We start from the raw sequence: 16646 nt of genomic DNA, 5'->3' as shown, positions 1-16646 counted from the left end.
GTAATCCTGATTATGGTTTTTGCTATAATTCATTAGCCTTAGACCATCCTAACAGACAAACAGATCATATAGTCCAACCTCAGCTTACATATGGTTTAAATAAGACAAATCATTCATTATGCAGCTGACAATAAAATGTCCATAACCATCATTTCTGGCACATTTATGCACCAGATGCTTTTGTTCTGTGTTTTTCAATAAGACGCATCTAAATGCAGCAGATGTAGCAAAATGATGCCACTGCAGTCACTGCACTGATTGTTTTTTTTTTATCAAAAACTACACTCAAGTGTAGTCAGAGTACTGTAAAACAGTGTCCTAACAATACGCAGTCTTCATCTGTATGCTAGCAGGGCTGCTGGGGGACCCTGAGCCTGAAATAGGAAGAGGAAGGACTCCATCATTGAGAATACTACAGTTCATTCACGCTCTTCAACAGCAGCAGGGACCGTTCATTCATACAGACAGACCCACTATCATCACTGCCAGAGTGGAGGGCTGAGTGTATCAAGGTCTGCCAACTTTTTATCTCACAAACCAGAAGGCTGTGCACATACTTTACCTCCGCACGCTCAGGTGGAGTGAGCTGCACGAGGAGACACAAACAGCTGCTCTAGAGTGAGATGTGATGGCAGATCCTGCTGCTGTCAACACAAACAAACGGGACCTTTTAACTTTGAAAACTAGGGATGTGCCTATCTGATCCTGGAGGTGGATATCAGTCCAATCATGAGTCAGATAGCTAGATCTGGTGACTAGGGACTGATCCTTGAATCTGATTAATACAGATCACTTCTGTGCTATTATTCTGTGTTAAAAGCAAGCATGTGTGCGTCCTACATTACTGTCATCAGCTAATTAGTAGGCCTGTGTATGGCATGGCAGAGGCTAACAACAGAGGCTAACTAGATTGGAATTCTAGTTTGTTTTCACACTGGGCTGGTTATTAGGACAAGAATCATAATCACAAATATTTGATTGTTACTGAGATTATCAAACATGATTAATCACTTATATTAGAACATCTGTACCACATGCATTCATAAATTGTTAAATAGCTAAATAGTTAGCATAATTATTATTGAGTCTTGATTAATCCTGATTAAATTGTGGGAAGCCAAAATCATAGTTGAGATTGAAACTTGATGATTTCCCAACAATCCTTTCAGCCTTGTCATGCCGACAACTCTCACAACTAAAAGCAATTTCTACACGGCTCATGTTTCTTGACTCCTTGACCAGTATTGTTTCTTCAGGGCTGATACTGATTATTCTCAATTCATGAGACGAATAACCAATATCTGACACCGATATGTATTTATATCATGATAAATATGCAGGATCAAAAATAGGAAGGAAAATCAACAAGTTAGCCCTAGTTCTATCAGCACGGGAAACGGCACAAAGCAACACAATTGCTGCCGGAAAACAGGAAGTCATTCCTTACACTCACTGAATCAGTGGCACCCAGGCTTGAGTGTTGATTGGCTAGTAGTCTTGTGTTAATCAGCATATTAATGAACATGAAGGGGATGAGCTTCACTACAGATACCTGAAGCTGTGGCATGACTGCACACTGCTACAGGCTAAAAACTTCATACACCAGCAGCTCAATCGTAACTACCATCAAGGACATTTTTCGTTAGTTTACTTAACCTCAAGACATTTTAAAAGGCAGAGCTAGCAAGGAAGTCATGCACTCTCATCTTTGGCTGCTTTGCACATGCAGTGCAGCTAAACGATATATATTGTGACACCAGAGGGTGAGTGATGGTGTTCAAGTGGTAACCAAACCATGGTTGACCGCTGTTCCCAGCTCTGAAAGAAATAAAAGCGATGATAATGTAACTTAAGGTTGTTAACCGTGTCAATATAAGGAAGCAACAATACAGAGTTCCAAAGTATGAACCAGACAGTCCAGACTTTATTGAAACATCGCCATCAACTCCATCACATACCAAAACACGCTGCTCTGAGAGAAACTAGCTGACAGTTAAATCTGTCTCCATGGAGAGGTCTATCCATCGGTCTGTACTACCAGTCACTTTATCAACATGCTGCACCTTCCTCTGACATCTATTCCACTCCCATAGCTGTTGTTTAGCTGTTGCCGCTAAACTTTATGTGAGCATATATCCAGAGTTGGGAAAACCTGAGACTGCTTTACATATGAATGATTCCCAGTCTGATTGCCGCAGCGAGGAATAACCTGTAGCTTGTTCATAAACACTGGCATTGGACACCGACAGCCCAAGCATCGGGTGGTATCGGAGTTCTAAAAGTTACATCAGCACATCACTACTGTAAATTCATTTTAACTGGCTCTTTTGCTTTTAATGTGTATAATATTTCTATAATGGAGGTTTGCAATATTAAAATAATCTGACTTGTCATTCTCTAATCTAATAGGGACTACACGCTTACTCACAGGCCATGCAGCAGTCATGCATCTGCATGTGACTCATGTAAATCTTGCAGCAGCAGCAGAGCAGACACCAGCGCAGGCCAACAGGCACGACATGACTGCAGAATAATAGGCTGCACACATTAAATATTGATCCTCGCTCGGTCTCTAACGTCATCTGGACATGTTCCTACGTTAATCTGCAGCTCGGCCTGGATCAACCGAGCCCAGCGGTACTCAACCTTACCCTGATCAGAGCCACATTGACAAAAATATTTTAGCAAGAGTCACAATCCAAAAAGTGGCAATGTATCCCTTGACAACAATAGGAAAAACTGTCAGGCCTTAACTTTATAAGGAATGACCAGCATGATTGATGTATAGAGTAACTATGGAGAGGAATCATTAATTCTTATTGATAGCGGTACCCTTATCAATACTCATTCATGATCATGACGAGTATTGACTCAAGCCTTTATTGATGCCTATCTACCTATCAGATTATATATTTAACATAGCTGGAATAAGATGATTCAAACCTGTGTTTGGAAATTAAAGTATATTTCTCATCCTCATAACTGAATTTGTTCAGGTCTCTCACCAAAAACTTTTTTTCGTTTTCTGGACATTACATTTTAAAAATGCAAAGGGGTACAAGGGCCACTGGGAAATATTTTTAAAGAAGAGGGTCTGTAAAATTTTGGGGAAAAATTAAAATTTCAAGTTTCAAATTTTACATTTGAAAATTTATAAATTTAGTAAGATAAAAACGTACATGTTTCAAGTTAAAAAATCAAATTAACAAGGAGAGAAATGTGACCTCAAAATGCAGTAAATTTACAAGAGAAAAAAGCCAAAAAAATATATGTTTATAAGGTGGAATCTAAGAAAAAAAAAACTCGAAATGTTCCATTTAAAATATTTTAAATTTATGAGGAAAAAAACTAAATTGATTTTTAAAAAAGTAATAAAGAAAAAAGTTGACTTTAATTTTTTAAATTTACAAGAAAGTTTTATATTTCTAAAAAAAAAGGTCTAAAATTACAAATTTAGTAAAAATAAAAAGTACATTTTTCAAGTTCAAAAAATCTAATAAACAAAGAAAAAATGAGTTCAAAAAGCTGTAAATTTAAGAGAGCAAAAAAACTAAAAAAAATGGATTTAAAAGGTTGAAATTTATGAGAAAGAAAAACTCAAATTTCTCAAATTTAAATTGTAAATTTATGAAAATAAATACACTGAGTTTAAAAACTTATAAATTAACAAAAAAAACTTCAAAAAGACCTTATTTACAAGGGAGAAAAAAAAATTAAAAACACTCAACACTTTCAAATTTAATAAGTAAATTTATGAGAAAATGCTCCCTTTAAAAAAATTAAGTTTAAAAAGGTGACATTCACGAGAACCAAAACTCTGACTTTGAGATTATGAAGTGGAAAACAGATGATTGCATGGAAGAAGATCAAACCAGGTGCAGCTGTTTCCCTTGTACGCGTCCTGAAGATGACAAGTTTATACTTTTTACTTGGTCTAATAAACAAGTTTTTGTGATGTTATCCCAGACTCATCAAATTCACATCCCCTCTGGACTTTGAATAGACATTTCTTTATACTGAGGGCTTTCAAACCTCTGTTTTCTTTTTCTTTTGTTAGCTCTAATATTTTGGTAAATTTATGACTTTATAAACTCAGGAATTGTGAGTTTGGCTGTTGTAAGTTTCCGACTTTATAATCTCAAAATGTTTTAACTTACAGGACTTGATGCAATGTTTGGGAGCATTTACCAAGGCTGATTTTGATGAGGAGGATAACTGCTACTCACAGCCACAGCTGGATTTGTTGAGGTTGTTTATGTGAAAAAAATGAAGCCAATAGGAAGGAACAGCATATTTCTTTAATTTGACGCACAGTGCTGATGTGCTAAGAGATGTGTTGCCCTGTTGAGAGCAGTTACATGTGTATGCACCAGATTTTCAGGGTTTCAAATACAGGAATCAGAAAACTTCATCAGATATGGGGTGAACTGTGACCAGTATGTTAATAAACCTAGGACACTGATGTGTCTTACAATTAATCATTTCATCCTGTAATTTTCCTTTTTAAAATATTTTCAAGGGATTTTTGTTCAAGTAGGACTTTAAAAAGCTTTGCAGCCAAGGGTTTAGAATGGAGTTAAGGGTCACAGTTAGAGATGCCTCGTTTGGAAAATTAGGGCCAATCTTGTTATTAGTGTCTAAAATAACAATTTAGCCAAGGGCTGACACTGCTGATGAATTTTCCATTACCTTTTTGGTGTATCGCTCCTGCAACGCCAATATATTCTCTCGTGTTTGAGCATGAAAACAGACCAGAGTTTGACCAACTGGTCACATACCCAATAACGGATCCCTTCTTTAATTTAGTGATTGGATTTGATGTATGCCAGCCTAAATTGTTACAAAAGAACAGATAAACATCTGGAAGCAATATTAGTTCATACCGACATTACATGCAGATGACTGATGTTTCTCAAAACGGCAAATATTGGTCAGTATGGATGATGATCAGCTGCGTCTGTGCATCCCTATATACAGTAGAAACCACTTACAGTAACATGCTTATTGAGCATAAGGCAATCCATTGTTTATGTTTGGATGAATTCATCATAATGATACCCATTTGACAATAAACATTAAAGTCCTAAACATTCAATACTGGGGAATTTGTTGTATTAAATAATCAAAAATGGCAAGCAAACTCCTTTACTCAGTCTAAGTTGCACCTACATTGCTAGAGTGAGGGCTCCCTGCCAGTTCCATCTATCTTCCCAAGTGTTGCCAACATATTTGTGCAATTTGTCAATGTTCTCTCTGTTGTTTAAAATATGGCTAAAGCTCAAACTTTTTGTGCTTTTAAATACCATCAGTCATTAGGATGTTTCATTGTGATGACACCCATTGTAACTTAAAGTATTGGACATCTGCCAATTTTAATAGTTTTTCTACAATTTAGGAACTGTGAAGGAGTTTCCTTGCAATTTTGGTAAGTCAAAAAATACAAGCAATGTTTGGTGTTGAGAACTTCTATTTTTGAAGCAAACAGGTTACTAAATGGTTTGGTTTTGCAAAAATGTTTTTAAGGATAGTACAAAAGCAATCATTTGTGACTTCCTTAGAGAAGAATATCTATGTATATCGTGGATCGCCAAGTAAAAAAAATAACCGAGATATGGGTTTTGGTCCATATCGGCTGGCTGTAATCCGGACGTGGTTCTCCGTTAATCCCCGGTTTGGATCCCACTGAGCCCTGACGGTGAAATGCTGCTTGTGCTGTCAGGCGCCAGGCAGCCATTTAGGTGCATATGGAGCCAGTTGAGTCTAAATGGCTGATGCATTTCGAATTTTTCTTCCTAATTGCTGCGAGGCATCAAGCCCCCCTCTGGCCTCCTCTTAGCGCCTTTTAATCCGCCTCTTCACGCAGATTCGCCTCAATATAACTCGAGAAAACCGTTTTAACGTGTAATCTGCTGCTCGGTGCTCCTAAAATAAACGTTAACGAGTATTTAGAGGAGTCTGACTGAACCCCTAGAGACTCTGGATCAAACAATGAAATGGATTGGAGGCTCTTTCCATCACAATGAAATCACAACATCCCCGCTAACAGCTCCGTTACCATTAACAAAAAATGCCGTTAATAATGCAAAGATAGTTGTTGATGATTTGGCTGTTGTTAAAATAAAAAAATAACAGTTGTCCAAGATGTCAGCTCGCATCAATAAACAGCGAACACAGCCGCTCGCCTCTTTTGTCTGTCACCGGCAGAAACACGACACAACAGCCCGCGCGCCGTGCGGCTCTAACGGTTACCCGCACGAACCAGGCCCCGCGCAAATCCCCGGGCTCACCTGGGTCTCCTTTCGGCTCGGTGTGTACCGTCTCCCGGGTTCACGGTCCGGTCCTGACGCGCTGCAGCGGGCTCCTCACCACCAGTCCCCGGCACCGGCAGGCAGCACTGAGCCGCTGATTGGGCCTCGGCAGACGGTCGCCCCCTCGGTGCAGCCAGACAGAGCGCTGATTGGTCGTGCTGTGACTCCGTGAAGTGTAGACTAGCAGCTAATTGGTTGATGGTTTCCCCTGAAGACCCAGACAGATGTGTGATTAGTCGTCTCTAAAAACCCTCTTAAAGCTGATTGGTGGGTCATTTCCGCGGCGGAGACAGAGAGCGCGCTGATTGGCTGGTAGTATGTTGTTGTCTGTGTCTGGACGGAGAGCCATGTTAACTCCAGTGGGGCTAAAGAAACAATGTGTGCGGCTACATACAGTAAAATTATCTGGCTTTTTGGCGCTGTCTACGCAAAACATTTAATACAGAGTCAGCGGCTTTCCTTCCTGGAGCTGCCATGTACGAACATGCCGCCTACTGACACATTTTTAAGAAAAATTTGTTTCATACCGGGTGTCTTAAAGCTATATAAACACACATGTGCATGACAAAGAGCTGAGACAGGGCAAACAGTGACAGCAGTGCGGATGGAGAATAGGGCTGGACGATATGGGCCAAAAATCATTGAGAAATATATTTAGCTGAATGACGATACACGATCTTTACCTCAATATTTTAATCGAAATGAGGATACATGACACGTATCCCAATATATTTAAGCTATTTTAGCTAAATTTACGATATCATAAAGTAGCTTGTCTTGATCTTTATTTTTCTGAATGGCAACATGATGTATATCTCAATATTTTCAGGAAGAACATTATAGCAATCTATATTTTTCAATTGCATTGTAATAAATTATATATCAGGATATTTTTCTGTAAAGAAACCACAAATGGTTGACATGATATCAGCGGTATGAACTCCTAACTGATTCTAGTAAAAAATCAAACAATAAAGACACTTGTTTGCAAGACAAATAGAAGTCCTAGACACCCCATATTGGGAAATATATTTTTTAACTATCAAAAAATTGCATACACACTTCTTAACACTGTCTATATTGTACAATAAACACTGATAACATTGCTGTATTACATAGTAGGCAATATTTCCTATACTTTAAGTATGCTAATTCTGCTGGTCTCTCAGTCAAAACAATTACCAAAGGTGATGTTCAGGGTTTCAGAGAATCCATCCATCATCTACAAACCTTATCCCATTCAGGGACAGGAGAGTCACAAATTAACCTAACCAGAGTTTTTCATCTGTGGAAGGAAGACAGTAGCTGGACAGAGCCCACACATGTACAGGGGGAACATGCTAACTCCATACAGTAAGGCCCCGTCAGACTGGGATTTGAACCAGGAACCTTGCTGCGAGGCAACAGCCCCAACCCCTGGGCCACCATGCAGCCCAAGCAGAGAATCATGGGAATGATTCAGAGCCGCACCTGTCTTCCCTCAATGAAAACAAACTTGGATCATGGTCAAGATGAATGAAAGAAGCTTGGACGACAGAAGGTGCAGCTAATGTCATAGAGTAATCGTGGTCCACCAGACGTAAGCAGTACAACACATGAATAAGATACAGTAACAGAAGAGCAGCTTCCTGCAGCAGTTCATGCCCCATTATGTAACAATGTTACATGCAGTATCTGGGGGCTGTTTCAAGAAAGAGGTTTAACAATCCAAATATAACCCGGAGTTCCTACACTGATAAAAAAATATTCAGCCCAATCTACTTAGAAAAGCCTTGGCAACTTTTTGCATTTTTTTTTTTTTTTTTTTTTTTTGTAGATTAGCCAGATTAATCTTTGTAAAAACTACTTCTCTGTTTTAGTTCAAGAACAAAAAAATTGAGCTGAAATTTACTTACATTTTCAAGTACATTCAACAAGACTAATCTTTGTTTAACTTAATGTTTTCTTTGGAATACATGTATTTTCAATTATTCTCAGCTTATAAAAATGACTCATGCTTTCAATGCAGTCTAACACTATTATATGAATAGAATAGTTTGATTCCCTCTCACTAGTGGTATGCCTTAGAAACACCTGTAACTACACTTGTAATGGAAGTATCTGCATTTGTTTCCACATCTTCTTGATTTCCCCTCATTAATGAAATTCACAGAGAATGGTAACACTTCACCCTTTCCTCAGGCAGTCAAACTCATTTTCAGAAAGTCCTCTTTTCACTCATGTTGCAAAAGTGTTGTCCACCAAAATTAACAATAATCCATCAGAAAGATGAACAAAGGAATCCTAGCAGTGATCTCTGGACAGCATTCAACATCGAAACTCACCTGATCACATTTAAATATATCTAAACATATATAGACACTCTGCCCCAGGGCATCATGGGAAAATTCTGCCAACATATCCCGACTATGTCTTCAGTTAGCAGTTCATCTATTCTTGGTTGTTAGAAAAGCCATTTAACACTAATTTGAAATACCCACAATGCATCACATGGGGCATTTATTCATGGATAATGTGGTTTTTTTTAAGTTTTGAAACACAGAATGAAACTGAGTAAAGGTAACTAAGACAGGCTTAGTTATGTGGATAAACTTTTTTTCTAAATTATTCTTGTTTAGGAAAAAAAAACACAATATCTTGTATTTTTAACAAAAGAATCTGACTACAAAATTAGGTGTATTTATGTAAAGCTAGAAACTTGGATTTTTATTGTTGATATTGAAGATTGAGTTAAGTTAAATTTACTTTTGCCCATATTATTTTCTCAGTGTAGTGGATCTAGTCCCAAATGAGAAACTCTGAGTTTGAGAACAGCTGATGTGAGTTGGTTCTAACTGTTCTGGGTAGGCTCACTGGGAGTTCAACGTGTAAAAAGCTGTCATTACTACAGCTCTGATACAATGCCAGGGCAGCTTGTAGCTGAGTGTGAAGTGGTCAGGATGAGGGTCAGCACCTCCAAGTCTGAGGCCATGGTTTTCTGCCAGAAAACAGTGGATTGCTCCCTCTAGGTGGGGAGGGTGTCTTTGGCCCAAGTGAAGGAGTTCAAATGTCTCGGGTCTTGTTCACGAGTTAGGGTAGACTGGTGTGCGAGATTGGCATGCAGATTGGTGCAGTATCGGCAGTACTGCAGACGTTGCATCCTACCATCGTGGTGAAGAGGGAGCTGATCCGGAAGGCAAAACTCTCAATTTACTTGTCAGTCTTTGTTCCAATCACTGAAAGAATAAGATTGTGGGTCCAAATGAGATTTCTCAGGGGGGTGTCTATGGGCTCAGCCTTAGAAACAGGGTGAGGAGCTTGGACATCCTGAAGGAGCTCAAGCTACTGCTCCTATGCCTCTAAGGAGCCAGTTGAGGTGGCTCGGGATGCCTGATCATGATGCCTCCTGGTCACCCCCCTGTGGAGGTCTTCCAGCCATGTCCAACTGGAAGGAGGTAGATACAGGGCCCACTGGTGGGATAATATAACTGATCTGGCCTGGGAACTCTTAGGAATCCTCCAGGAAGAGTTGGAAAATGTTGCTGGGGAGAGAGATGTCTGGGTGGGTTTGCTTGGCCAGCTGCCACTGTGACCCAGCCCTGGATCAGCAGAAGAACACAGATGGATGGACATCTTTTCACTTCAGCAACAGGTGACAACAAAATGTCAACTTACTTTACAATTTTACACTACAAACTGGCACAAAAATAGATGGTGTATTGACATATTTTTTGAAAAAAATTGCACTGCTGCAGCAGCAATGGAGACAATGAGTGCTTGGACCACAGAAATGTTAAAAAGCCTGGTTTAAAGATTTAGTAAGAATTTGGGTGAATAAAGTGTTCAGTTTCTAATACTGAAGTCATAAATTTACAAGATTCAAGTGAAAAATTATGATGATAAACTTGTTATCATAGCTTAAGGTTAGATGTATTGTTTTATATAGTGTGTCTATACCAATAAAAACATGGAGTTCTGTTCAAAATAAAAGTGAATGATGTACCTGATATCGACTAAATTAATTGAAGCATATAGAAATGAGACTACATTTCAAATTCTGTCTCCCTGCTCCTGACCAAGTAAGCTTCACAGATTCATTTACCTTCAGCTTCAATTACCTCTCTTTCTGGAATCGGCTTGATTTTGCACTAATTTTTTGGGTTTGAGTTACCTCACTTTCTGAAAGGGCAATCTCAGAATTTCCCTCATTTCAGGGTTAACAGACTCAGGTCAGCTAAACTGCTCTTTCATACAGGTGTTTCCACTGTATCAATAATCATAACAAGTCTGTCATGGTGGGTGGACAAGATACATCCAATTTCAATCAGGAAAGGCTTAATACAAGTTTAAAAATCATTTATTTTGCAATTTTTAATGAAAGAGAAAATTGCAGTCTTTGTCAATTAGACTCCATCATGATGACTTGTACTTGAAGGGGTAGAGAGGCAAGCAGCAGAAAAAGTATACCTCCCGGTCCAGACATGGGCAGTGGTGTTGATGAGGGATGCAGGATCGGATGAGGAGTACCTCCGAGAAGCTGGACCAGGAAACCAATGAGGTGGCTTGGAGGAGGAGACTGAGGTATGCAGGACGAGATGAGCAGAAGACCCGTGAGGATCTGGACTAGATGTTGGTTAACTGAATGGAGGTGGCTGGGGTGGAGGAGAGTTGCAAGACACTGTGAGTGGGGTCACGGGAGGCCTTTCAAAAAACTAAGAACATGTTTAAATGACTCCAAATTGTAACATTAGTTGGATTTGAACGAAAAATCAAAGTAATGTTAAAAATTAGTCTGCACATTGCTGTTTTAAAATATGATTGTGCAACTATGCTTTAACCATCTCCAGATAGAGGTGGGGTCCCCAGCCTCTGGCACCATAATTTGGGGTCATAGGCTCAAAAGTTTGTAAACCCCTGTTATAATTCTTGGTTATTTCTGAAAATACTATTTTTACTGAGCATTACCCCTCATTCTAGTTACGCAAGGCAAGTTGGTCAGAAGTCCATTTATTCCTATTAGAATCTCTGTGATATCCAATGTGCTGAAATTCCTCCCCTATCAAATATTTTAGAGTAAAAAAAAAGTTACTTTTTTTTACATGCAATCTTAGTCCAGTTGTTGTCTGTGTAATTCCCAAAACTCATATTTCACACTACTACATGGTGAAAAACATCCAGTTAAAAAAAAAAATTAAAAATAAAAAAAATCAGCCGTAGTGGTTGATTTCAACCTGTAGAGGGCAGTCACTATGCACATTTTTAACACAAAACAGAATTTAAATACTTTGTGCTAAATGTTAAAATTTGGACCCTAAAAGATCAACAGTATTACTAAATACTCATATTCATAGTTATATACAGTGCTTAACAAATTTATTAAACCACCACCCAAAGTAAGGTTTACGCCACAGCTGCCTTAAATTAACAGCATTGGTAATTACCAAAAGCATTATTCATGTTTCTGCAATGATTAATACACCAATATGTAGAAGCTCTTTAACAGAATGATATTTTAATGCTAAAATATAACTATTATTGTTACCCATGAATTTTCAAATTTACTGATTGACCAAAAAAAAACTGAAAAAACAGTAAAGCACATTATTTTTTCTTGATTAATATGTCAAATTATAGTTATTTACTTGCATTCCTAAACAGAACAATGAGTTTGAGTGGTTGAATGTTATGCTTGATTAATTTCTGACTTCTCAGAGAAGCCCAGTGAGCCGGCTCAAATTTGGGTCTAAAAAGGTGAATTCAGTTTGAAATTCCTCATTCCTGTTCAAAATGGTAAAACGTGGAGAGCTCACTGAAAATGAAAGAGTCCACATTAAAGCATTTCATGATGCTGGATGGTCTCTGAGACAAATAGGGAAAGACATAAAGTGTTGTCACAGTGTGGTCAAGTATGCTTTGGAGTCAATTGCCGAGACTGGTACTTACAAAATGCGCCAAGGAAGAGGCAGGAAACCAAAGTTAACTGAAGCAGATGTCAGACACCTTAAGATTTTAAGTACTAGAGACAGAAGGAAGACCACTGCTGATCTTCAGGCAGAGATGAATGCTTCTAGATCAGAGTCTGAGAAAGTCTCCAGAATGACCATAAGCAGACGACTGACGGAACAAGGCTTAAAGGGAAGAATAGCTGCTAAGAAGCCATTATTGAGGCCTGCAAACATCCAGCAATTCCTCAGATTGGCCAGGGAGCACAAACACTGAACTGATGATGACTGGAAGAAGGTACTCTGGATGGACGAGTCCAAGTTTGAACTCTTCAGTCAGCATCGTCATGTTTATGTCCTCAGAAAAGCTGGAGAATGTTTTGATGCCAGATGCACCCACAATGAAACACGGTGGAGATTCCATAATGGTATGGGGTTCCATTTGTGGATACGGCATGGGCAAATTAGTGAAAATGGATGGTATCATGAACGTCTACCACAACATCTTAGTGCATCATGGAATCCCTTCTGGACTGAATCTGATTGGTCATGGGTTCATATGCCAACAAGACAATGACCCCAACCATACTCAAACCTGTGCAGAGACTACTTGACCAAGAAAAAGGAATCTGGAGTACTGGTACTGATGGACTGGCCAAGTCAAAGTCCGGATTTAAATCCTATTGAACAAATGTGGGATTTAGTAGATCCAAATATTATAATATATAATATAACAAAAGTTTCATCTAAAGCAAGTCTGTGGGAACAGTTTGAAACTATTTGGAACTCAATAACAAAAGAGACTGTGGAAAAGTACATAAAAACAATGGCAGCAAGAAAGCAAGCTGTTATCAAGGCCAAAGGTGGCCATACAAAATATTAAGTGTTGTGGTTATTATGTGTGAAAAAGGACTATTTAGTTGTTTCAGTTTGTTATTTGCCAAATAAATAACAATAACATTTTTAGTTTTAAACAAGTTTTTGAAAGATTTTTAAAATATTTATGTTTTCTCGTTTTTATGACAGGTGGTCTAATAAATTTGTTAAGCACTGTATGTAAAAATAAAAATGGTCTGAGGGTTTAGTTACTCTTTTAAAACTGGATAAACTGCCCAGCCCTATGGAGATCATAGTGATCGTCATGCCCTTCCATTGTAAGCTGTGTTTGCACCCCCTGCAGCGTCATGCTCCGTACAGGTGTCACTGCTTAGAAATACAGTATGTCACATAGACATAGACACGTTAGGAATGTGACGAGTGAACACCTGTACACAGCTGCAGCTGCCTCAGTAACCCGGTTATTTCAGCACAACTTGTCCTGATGGTTTATACACATACAGACCGTGTAAATGATGCAAACAGGATACAACAAATCACCCTACACATGGGTTAGATGACTCCATCATGAAGCCTTTTGAACATACAGAGAGGATTAACTTCTTCCTGAGGTGTTTAAACGTTAAAAACTGAATCTTAAATTCATTTTTTGAAACACCTTTGGATACAGAATCGATCCCGAACACTAATCGGCTGCTGCTGGACTTGCTGACCTACTTTGCATGTTGATAAATTAAATTATTTATCATCTGCTTAACAGAAGATTTCACTAATTTCAATACTGTTTGGAGCAACCTCTCCTCTTTTCTATCTTCAGCCCAGTCACTTATCACATCACCAATACTACAGTATTTTAATATTTCTAAACACATCACATACTTCATGTTAGGTTTTATATATACAAGGCTTGGATTCATTTACAGTATCATTTTGCATCGGATTGCAGGCATTTAATTCCTCTTCTTTGCTGAAAGAACATTATGTGACCTGCAGGCAGGACGGAGTCATCTGGAGGCTGTGCAACAATGCACATCACAGCAGTCATGCTTACAGGCTGCAGACAATGAACCAAGTTAGATTCATCTGCTGTCCATGGTCACTAGTGTGCAGACTGAGCCCTCTGGTGGCTGCACAGGATTTTTCGACAGAAATTTAAGACCATGCTGCTATTTTTTAACAAATGTCATTGTTACAAGCAAGCTAAAGGAATTATGCATCCCCCATTCTTATTAGGGGTCACAAATATGCTTTAATTTGGCAACTCTCTCTGTAATGTTGTCCACATTTTGATGGTTTTTGGCACGGCGACAGGTTCTGTGTCCCAGAGATGAATGTGCTTCATTGGCAAATGTGCGTACCAACCCTAGACCAAAAGCAAAAGATCTTGTGAAGATGCTGGGTGAAGCTGGTAAGAGAGTATCATTGTACATAGTGAAACAAGTCCCGTACTGACATCAGCTGAATGGACACTCAGGAAGGAGTTAGTACTCCAAAAGCAACATAAAAAAAAGCCAGAGAGTGCCTGTGTTTCTTGAAGTTTGCAGGGGGCTGCAACGTAGCAATCAAGCCAACATCTGGCTAAAACCAAGATCAGACTTCATGTTCTCAGCATGATTATAGCCCAGTCTGACAGCTGTAGGGTTTTGGACCTGTGGGCCTTCAAATCTGTCGTTTTGTGTAGTTTGCCATAGTGAACGACAATCAAGGACACATCTAAGACACCTCACAACCTCCTGGCAAAAAGTCTAACATGTCTGTTTTCTCATTTATGGTTTATTTAGTGACATCAATGACGTTGACCAATCAGAGCACAGAGCACTCTATGGCCCAGCAGTTACAAATGTAGACAAACCAAATGGCAAAGGCAAAGAAGAGTGATGAAGCTGGTGCTGTGAGATGAACCGTAAGACAGAGGAAATGTTTGTTGAGCTCCGACAACATTCAACAAGAAATTGCAATCAGTAACTGCTTTCATTCTAGCATTAGTATCAAGTTAGCACATCATTTATCATGACTTTTAGATAGACAAAGACAATATAGAACAACAAATACATTATGTTTATGTTGCAGTCCTGTTTACAGGTATAGTCTAGCCCTGCCACTCTTTCTTCCAGCATCATCACACTGGTCGCAGTCAGGGGCGGAGCCACAACTGTTTAATACCAGTACCCTGTCCCAGACTTGAGTGGGTCCAGGAGCAAGCTTATCAGGCATCTATACACAATATTTTCAGCAATTTAGATTTAAAATGTCAACAAATTTGGGCAAAAATGATTCAGTGACACCTTAAAAAAATGGATGTGCCTCACCTCGGCACTGTAAGCCACTGCTCTATTCCTAGCGGCACAGTTCATGGCTGGCAGAGTGTTTCCCAGAGAGAATAGCTGTTTTGTCCACCTCAACTGCTGAAGTAGCAGCTCTTTTTGAAAGCACAGAAAAAGAAATTTAGCACCATCTTTTGTTACAAGTGTAAAATAAACAGGCCTCAACTGCTGACATAACACCACTGAGACCCTATTGTTTCTTCACTTACCCAGTGAGGCAAGGAGGCAATCCCCAGGCAGGCTTCAGGCTCTTGTAGTAAGCGCCAAGCCCTGCAGTGGCTGTTTGATTGTGGTGTGTGTTTGGGGCGGCAATTGAGTCAGGTCAAATGGCGTTGGTGTGTTTAAGGTTAAAGAGTCATCATTGAGAAATCAAATTAAAACATGTTGAAGATCAATAACTGTCACAACTGACTTCTTGAAAAGAGTAGAAACTCTCTGACTTTTAGCTAAATGGGACTTTGGATTAAAGTTTACAATAGGAACCATCCATTAAGATTTCAAACAAAATTGGATTCCAAATATAGATTTATGTATGAAACTGCAGAAAATGTTGATATTTAACATGATATTTAATGTATTTTATGTTATAAAAATAACATTTAATATTTTTTTTGTGGTTTGCCTACAAGAATAAAACTTCCATGTTGTGATCAGTAAGTTCCATTTACATTTACATTTATCAAACATGGCACTCAGTACCTACACACTTTTTAAAAAATCAATTTAAAAAATGGAATAAACATAAAGATATGAATTCTTTAGGACAAAAGGACGCAGCACTCTTGCATATGCTGCTTCTTTGACAACTGAATTCACCTGAAAGAGGACTAAAACCACAGTTTTGATAAAATTTTCACTTTAGACTTAATAATAAGGAAAGTAACATATCCACAGTGTAATGGCAGACTTAAGTTAGTTATTGTGAGAGTGGATGGATGCTTTATGGATCGCTGCTCCTTTTCTCGCCACATCACCTCACAGCATGTCACATCATCCGTCACCATCAGACAGAGATTTATGGCATTCTCCTGCAAAGAGGCGCTTTATGTCGTCTGACATGTGTCGCTGTCTGATACCTCGTCTTCCTCTCCTTTCTCTCTCAGCCTTCATCTTTGCAGACTCTCGTAAAAAGTACCAACCTACGCTGGTTTCCTTTGGTGTAGTTAAGACATAAACTCATTGGTATTCAATTGAAGTGAAAGGATTTAGTGAGCGTGTGGGTTGATGTAATGCTAGTTTCGCATTTTGAATACAAG

The 16646-nt window shown here is 38.9% G+C and overlaps 1 protein-coding gene across 1 annotated transcript in view; it reads right to left on the bottom strand.

Annotated features, from left to right (window-relative positions):
* The window catches only part of gatad2b (GATA zinc finger domain containing 2B), a 79411-nt gene extending 73024 nt beyond the window's left edge, over positions 1-6387 (bottom strand). The window contains exon 1 of the mRNA XM_041808282.1: positions 6288-6387. The gene's annotated coding sequence lies outside the window, so the exon portion shown is untranslated. The remainder of the gene's footprint in view (positions 1-6287) is intronic.
* Positions 6388-16646: the final 10259 nt, after the last annotated feature.

This window comes from Cheilinus undulatus, linkage group 16 (genome assembly GCF_018320785.1).
Source record: "Cheilinus undulatus linkage group 16, ASM1832078v1, whole genome shotgun sequence".
Taxonomy (NCBI): Eukaryota; Metazoa; Chordata; class Actinopteri; order Labriformes; family Labridae; genus Cheilinus; species Cheilinus undulatus.
Note: the sequence above shows the minus strand (reverse complement) of the source record. Positions and strands in the feature narration are given on the sequence as shown.